General features: G+C 34.1%; 1 pseudogene; it reads right to left on the minus strand.

The window, feature by feature from the left end:
* Positions 1 to 2,511: 2,511 nt before the first annotated feature.
* Positions 2,512 to 4,556, minus strand: LOC148206552 (uncharacterized; annotated as a pseudogene).
* Between the last annotated feature and the right edge of the window lie 2,837 nt (positions 4,557 to 7,393).

Below are 7,393 nucleotides of genomic sequence, written 5' to 3' on the forward strand. Positions count from 1 at the left end.
TTTCATATATGCATGTACAATAATATAGAAATGAAATAAAAAAAATTATAAATACTTGATTAAAATAAGAAAATTTATTCCATTTCTTAATTTATTTTAGAGAAATTTTAAATAGCACTTATAAAAGATCAAACCCCTTCCTATAAAAAAAAATATAGGAACGCGACTACGATCCTTATTTTCTTAGGTTAATTATAGTGCAGCATTATCTACCAGAACAATTGGAAGATTCTTTACCATATTTGCTTGTTGCATAAAAAAAGTCAAGGATAGCAATCTTATTTATATAGTGTAATGCATTGATACTCTACACTAATAATATAGTATAAGAAAAAGTGGCAATGAAAGTGATTTGTGCAAATAAAATCTAGGCTTTGAGAGAGACTCTTTGTTTTAAATTAGTCGATCAGCTTGATTTGAATTAATCTAAAAATGAAGTGTAATGTCGTGGTGGGAAGTATAATCTCATTGTTGGAGCTTTTAGAATAATAATGATAATAAAATATTGATTTGTTCATTCAAAATGACGTGTTATTATATTAGTTTTTATTTATTTAATAAAAAATTATATCCACAAATGATTGGTTAATATGTTATATATATTGTTTTCTTTAGTGATATGTTTAGTAAGAAAGAATAAGAGAGGAAAGAGTAAATTAAATAAGGAGTTTTTGGAAGAGGAAAACCATATGGAACTAATTTTAAAAGGACTGAAATTCAATCTATTTTTTTGGTCTAATTTTGTCCATTTATTTTTATCTTTCTAGTTATCCTTTTTTTTTTCAATCAAATATCTTTAATTTTAAATTTATCTTTTTATCATATCGTTTTAATTTTTCAAATGTTTTGTTACTAAAATAGTTTTTAAAAGGTTTAATTTGATGTCAGATGCTTCTTTTAAAACTTATTGTCATTGATTTGATCTTCCATAGCCATCTGTATTGTGATGTTTTGGTGTTTTAAGACTATAATTTGGTTGTTTAATAAATTTTAGAAGACTAAGTTAGTGATTTTAGAAAACTAATTGATGATTTGCTATATTAATAACAATTCATGATGCCAGATTTTATACTGGAAAGAAAAATTTACCTAACTGTAAATACGGATAATGGAAATGATATCACTAAATATATTTTTCGCTTAAGTTTTTGTTTTGATTGTAACAATTACAATCGCTTTTATTGTAGTTAGTTTTTTTTTAACTTTATTTTTTCTTCTAGGTATTTGTTGACCTCTATATAACTTTGTCTTTTTTATTTATTCCTAACTTCTTTTTTTCTATTCAATGACAATTTCTTTAAAATTTGAACTTTCAGATCAAATTTATCACATAATTTATAGTACAAACTACGTGAACCAGTGATCATCTTTATGGAATGATTAGATGATGCATGAATCAAAATAAAAAGATATTCTCTTCTAAGAAAACATCATTTAACAAAAATTTTACTCTATTATCACTTCTTAGATATTTCAGTTTAGAATTAAATTATATCAAATATTATCTTGTTTCAGATTTGTTTTTCTTGAATTACTCAAATAAACTTAGAGTAATCACATAATGTAAAAAAATATTTATCACCAAACAAAAATTACTAAATATGGTTCTAAATATCTCCATGAAGAATGTCAAAATCTTTATTAGAATATGTTTAGTAATAGCTTTTATGTTTAACAATATGACAAATATCACATAGAAAAAGTGCTTAAAATAGTGAGAAATAAAGGAAATTATTTTGAAATAACTTGTAAAACAAAATCAAAATCAGAAATATATCCTAGTTTAATGTGCCAAAGTGAAGCATCATTGGACATAGCAATAGTAAGATGAATAGAAACAATGCGATTCGTATCTCATTATGGTTGAAGATTTACATAAAGAGCTATACAAGTTGAATTAAGGCACTCTATTGGTTTCAAAATTTTACATTGTTAAGAACCGTTAGGAATAAATTGATAATTTCATCTCTCTAATTGGGTTTTTGCACCAAACTAGGCATATTTGCCTTCAATATTATCGAAATGGGCAAATTTTGACCCAAAGTGAAGTCGTGGGGGCTAAAACGACTTGAAATGAAGAAGTCGTGCCCCGCCTGCACGACTTCACACTGTTCATTTGTTCAGTGTTGAAGTCGTGCACCCCAAAAACGACTTTTGAGTGCTGTAATCGATTACAATGAACTGGTAATAGATTACAGATTGTTGAAATCGTGACCCCCCTACACGACTTCAAATGAGTAGGTAGAAAACGTACTGGTAATCGATTACGACACTTATGTAATCGATTACCAGTGTGTTTTTGGTTCAAGAACCACTCTGGTAAGCGATTACAAGGTTGTTGTAATCGATTACCAGTGTGTTTTTAGTTGGTTTTTGAAAATGATTTTGCAATTAACATATTTTATGTATTGGTTGTGTTATACGAGAAGAGAAAATAAATATTAATAACAAATAATAATAGTAATATAAAAAAAATCGATTTGATTACAATTGGGTAAGATTAAGAAAAAACTAATGACGAAATGGACAATTTCCCCTATGATGACCTTCGTTGCGGCAGTAAGAGCATTTTTTTGGCTTATCTGGATTGGATTGATCCATTTCATTATGAAGCCTATTTGTAGATGGTCTTCCGGATGCCTTGCGTCGCATTTTAGGATCTGGTATGAAGTTTGGACCTGTATACGCAGACCAATAATCTTGATTTTGGATTGGGTGAAATTGTACTTCGTATGCCTTGAAAATGTTGTTAAGACTGTACACTGGATCGATTACTTGGGTTAGTGGGATATGCGAAAATGCACAAACAGCAATGACATGATGACATGTGAGACGAGTAGCCTGGAAGTGACCACAATAACACCACCATTCATTTAGGCTGACCTTATAGGAAAGTGGAACAGGGCGGTAGTGGTGAGGTGTTGAAATTTCCTGAACATCAAATTCAGAATTTTCACGGTTGTAGCGATGAAGATGACAAAATGCGGATTGTTGTTGGTTTTTCCTAATGATGTCAGCGATTTGTTCAGGATATTGGTGTCCTGCTTGTAGCATACAGTTCGCCTTTAATCCCTGTTCAACAAACCATTATTGTGTCCTCTCAAATGTTGTTATGATGAGAGTACATATTGGTAATGAACGTGCTCCCTTTAAAATGGAGTTGGTGCACTCAGCAAGATTAGTGGTCATATATCCGTATCTTCTCCCTCCATCAAAAGCCTGAGACCATTTTTGTAACGGGATTTTATCTATCCAATCAACTTGTTGTGGGTATTGGTTTCTGAGTACAACAAGTTTTGCCGTCACAGTTGGTTGCTTGACCTCGTAAGCTGTAATGATGTAATGAATAAATAAATTAAAGAATAATGTTAACAAAATTATAAAAGTAAAAGTGTATTAAGAATGTTTGTAGTAGTACCTAAATTGATGAATTGTTTTTTGAGGTCATGATTTTTGAATTTGTTGTTGAAGTTGGATGCTAGACGACGTATGCAATAAACAGAGTTCAAACCATCTTGTTCCCAACCAACTTCTTCTGATCTTAAGGCCGATAGGATGCCCTTTCCTCTATCAGTGATGATGCAAATATTTTGTTGATGGCAAACATGTTCTCGAAGTAGTTGAAAGAACCATATCAAGGCCTCCTTTGTCTCACCTTCTACAATGGCAAAGGCCAATGGGAAAAGATTTCTATTGCCATCTTGAGCTATGACGGTGAGCAATGTTCCATGATATTTACCCGTTAGAAATATACCATCAACTTGGAGAATGGGTTTACAGTATTTGAATCCTTGTATGCAAGGACCGAAAGACCAGAAAACTCTTTCCATAATATAGCAATTATTGTCGGTTTGTCCATCAATTTCCACTGGAGAACCAGTGCATTGTAAAATTGTACCTGGGTTTGCTTCCTTGACGGCATGCAACCACCTCGGCATGTGGTTATAAGAGTCCTCTCATTCTCCAAACTCCATAGCAAGAGCCTTTTGTTTAGCGATCCAAGCTTTTCTGTATGACACAGAATATCCGAATCGACCTTTAATATCTGCAATCAAACTCTTGATTGGAATGGATGGGTTTGTCCGGATTGAATTTGATATGATCGCAGCAATGTGAGTACTATCAAGATTTGTATGATCTTCAGATAGTATTGTTGAGAAACACGAATGTTGTCCGTCTATATTTTTGATTTCCCAATATTTACGGACTTTGCTATAAGCTGCCCTCAAACGCCATTTACAACCGTTGTGATATTCCACACAACGAATAACATAAATGTTGGGCTTCGATTCAATGACGGTGTATTTGTAACCGTTGGTTATGTGATAATGTTTGATTGCAACAATAGTTTCGTCCTTTGACTGAAACTACATACGTTCATTCAACTCTGGAAGGACATGTGGAGATGATTGTGTGATGTGGTCGTCGTTGTTGTCATCTTCAAGTATGTTGTCTAATTCATCATCGGTGCTGAAGTCATCAACGTTATCTAATATCAAAGGTTGTTCGTCGATGAATTGCGATGATGAAGATGCTGGAAAGTTCCATGATGCCATAATGTTATAGATGTTTGGGAGAATATGTAAGATTGGAGTAGAAGGAGAGCAGTTGGCAGTGGAGTTTGGATGCCAAGATGGAATGGTTAAAGACTGATATATAGATATATATAGAAGTTTAAAATGTGAAAGGTTACTTGTGATAACTGATAACTGGGTGTTACAGTCTAATATAGCACTGAACAATATAGCACTGTCATATATGTATATAGACTTCCATACAATTATAAGATATGTATAGTATTTGTTTTATTTCATTCTGTATAAAGGTCATTTGCACTATGGTCTGATATCATAAGCTTTTCATGACACGTTTTGTGTATTAGTTATAGATGTTGACAAAATAATTTGTTTTTTATTCTTGTTAAGAAATAAATAATGTAGTATTTAGATGTATAAAAATAATATAGTTTTAAGATAATTAAAATCTGAAAAGGGAAAATTGTAGAAATAGGATTTAAATGAAAAAAAAAATTGAAAAAAGGGAAGTTGTGGGGAGGGGGCACGACTTCAATAGGTGAAGTCGTGCACCCCGTACATGACTTTAAGTCATGTACGGGGTGCACGACTTCACCTATTGAAGTCGTGCCCCCTCCCCACAACTTTCTTTTTTTCAATTTTTTTTTATTTAAATCCTATTTCTAACAATTTTGACTATTTAAAAAAAAAATTTGAAGTCTACAAAAATGCTTAAATAATGGAAAATATTTTCCTCCATGTTAAATACATTTTATTTTATGCCAACAATAAATATTTATTGGAATTCATTAAAATTAGGTGGCAGGTGTGATGACTGTGTAATTGACCTTTTACACATGCACTCTGCACCTTAGCCTCTGACCACCAACATTAGCAATGTTATTCAACTTTGCTATTCATTTGCATGCCTCAATTTGGTGCAGATTTCACCTTCAAGATTCGTCCTATTGTTCTCCTATTCAATCACATGCCTCTCTTCCTTTTGCAGGTTTGAAGATTCTTTCATGAAGACCACTCATGGCCTCCTTTGAAATCTAATTTATGTGTCCTAAACCACGTCAAGTTGTCCTTCTATAGGCATCAATGCTTGTAGTTAAATTGGTGGAGGGTCATTTCATTTCTCCCATTGCATACCCTTTTCAATTGTGAGTTCCAATAGCCAAAGCACTTAACCCTTTGTCATTGCTTTGATATCCCAGTTTCACCCAGAAAATTCTAAATGGCTTATGCCCGTCAACTTCCCGTTGATATGTCCCTTCTACGTCTACAAGATAAACACATTGTCAAGTCAATTTGGGAAGGCAATGAACGAGTTATTTGCCCTCGAAGACATGCAATTTGGATAGCAAAGCATGTTAACGAACTTGATGAAAGAATCATGAATATTCTACAGGCAGCAGGGTTTATCCATATTTTGAAAGCATCAAATATGGAAATAAATCACCAGTTAGTGACTTCTTTGGTTGAGAGGTGGAGAGTTGAGACTCATACTTTCCACTTGCCTCTTGGTGAAAGTACTATAACGTTGGAAGACGTTGTATTACAATTGGGGCTTCCCATTGAAGGACATGCTGTCACTGGCATCAATAGTGGTCCTCTGACAGTTTTTTGTCATCAACTACTAGGAGATGTTCCTCCTGAGAACAATGTTAGGGGCAACAGAATTAAGTTGTCTTGGTTGAATAACACGTTTCGCCATTTGCCTCATGATGCTACAGATCAGGTTATTCAACAATACGCTAAAGCGTATATGTTGATGATAATTGGCAGCATCCTGATGCCAGATACATCTGCAAGCATGGTGCATTTGATGTATCTTCCCCTTTTGGTGGACCTACAGATTGTTTTACAGTATAGCTGGGGATCCGCAGTGCTTTCCTGCTTGTATCGTGCCCTTGATCATGGGACTAGGGCTGCTGACCAAGAGAATATCGGAGGGTGCATGATCTTGTTACAATGCTGGGCATGGGAACGAATAACATGTATTTCACCACAATTACTTGAAGTCACAGAAGATGACATATCTTCTGGTGCAGTTTTTCCACTGGTGAAAAGATGGTGTCGCACAAGACAGTCAATATTCCATGACACGACAACTGTGAAACAATTCCGTCAAAAGTTAGACGACCTATCACTTAGACATGTATTTTTCACCTCTGAACTTAATATTGTTGTACAAATTATGTTCACATTTGGCTTAATTACTACTATCTTTAATATCTTCAATACTTCAATTTATATGGACACCGTACAGACGTGATCTCCTTGCTCAAATCATTCCAGTCGAAGTGGCCCCGACTTGTCGGGCAGTTGTCCCTCTCATATGTTTCTCTGTTGTAGAATACCAACAATCAGACTGTGTCATGCGTCAATTTGGATTTCGACAAAATGTACCCTATCCACCGATGAATCTAGATGAGAAACATAAACAAGATATGAGAGGACGCGCTGATTGGAATTGGCAGGAACACCATGAATAGTGGATTGCATTATGGAATGACCGGCATAATCGTGTATTCAACGATATTCCTTTCCAAAAAAATGGTCACTTGCGAGATGAATCCGAGTACATGCAATGGTATATAAATCATACAATCCGCTATATTGCTGTCATAGAAGATTCAACCTATGAAGAGGTACTACAATATCCGCACCATTTAAATTATGAAAGTCTTATTCTGTTGCATTCTTCATATCACACATTGTGTTTGGCAGTATGACATGGACCACGAACAACAGTTCCAAACGCCATCTGCATGCCGCGCATCACCACCGTATCATGATCCACAAAGGTCTGCCTCTGACCATGTCAACTATCAACATCCACTTCTGAATTCAAGATTCCAACAACACATCCC

This window comes from Vigna umbellata, chromosome 1 (genome assembly GCF_029865625.1).
Source record: "Vigna umbellata cultivar VRB3 chromosome 1, Vumbellata_1.0, whole genome shotgun sequence".
Lineage (NCBI taxonomy): Eukaryota > Viridiplantae > Streptophyta > Magnoliopsida > Fabales > Fabaceae > Vigna > Vigna umbellata.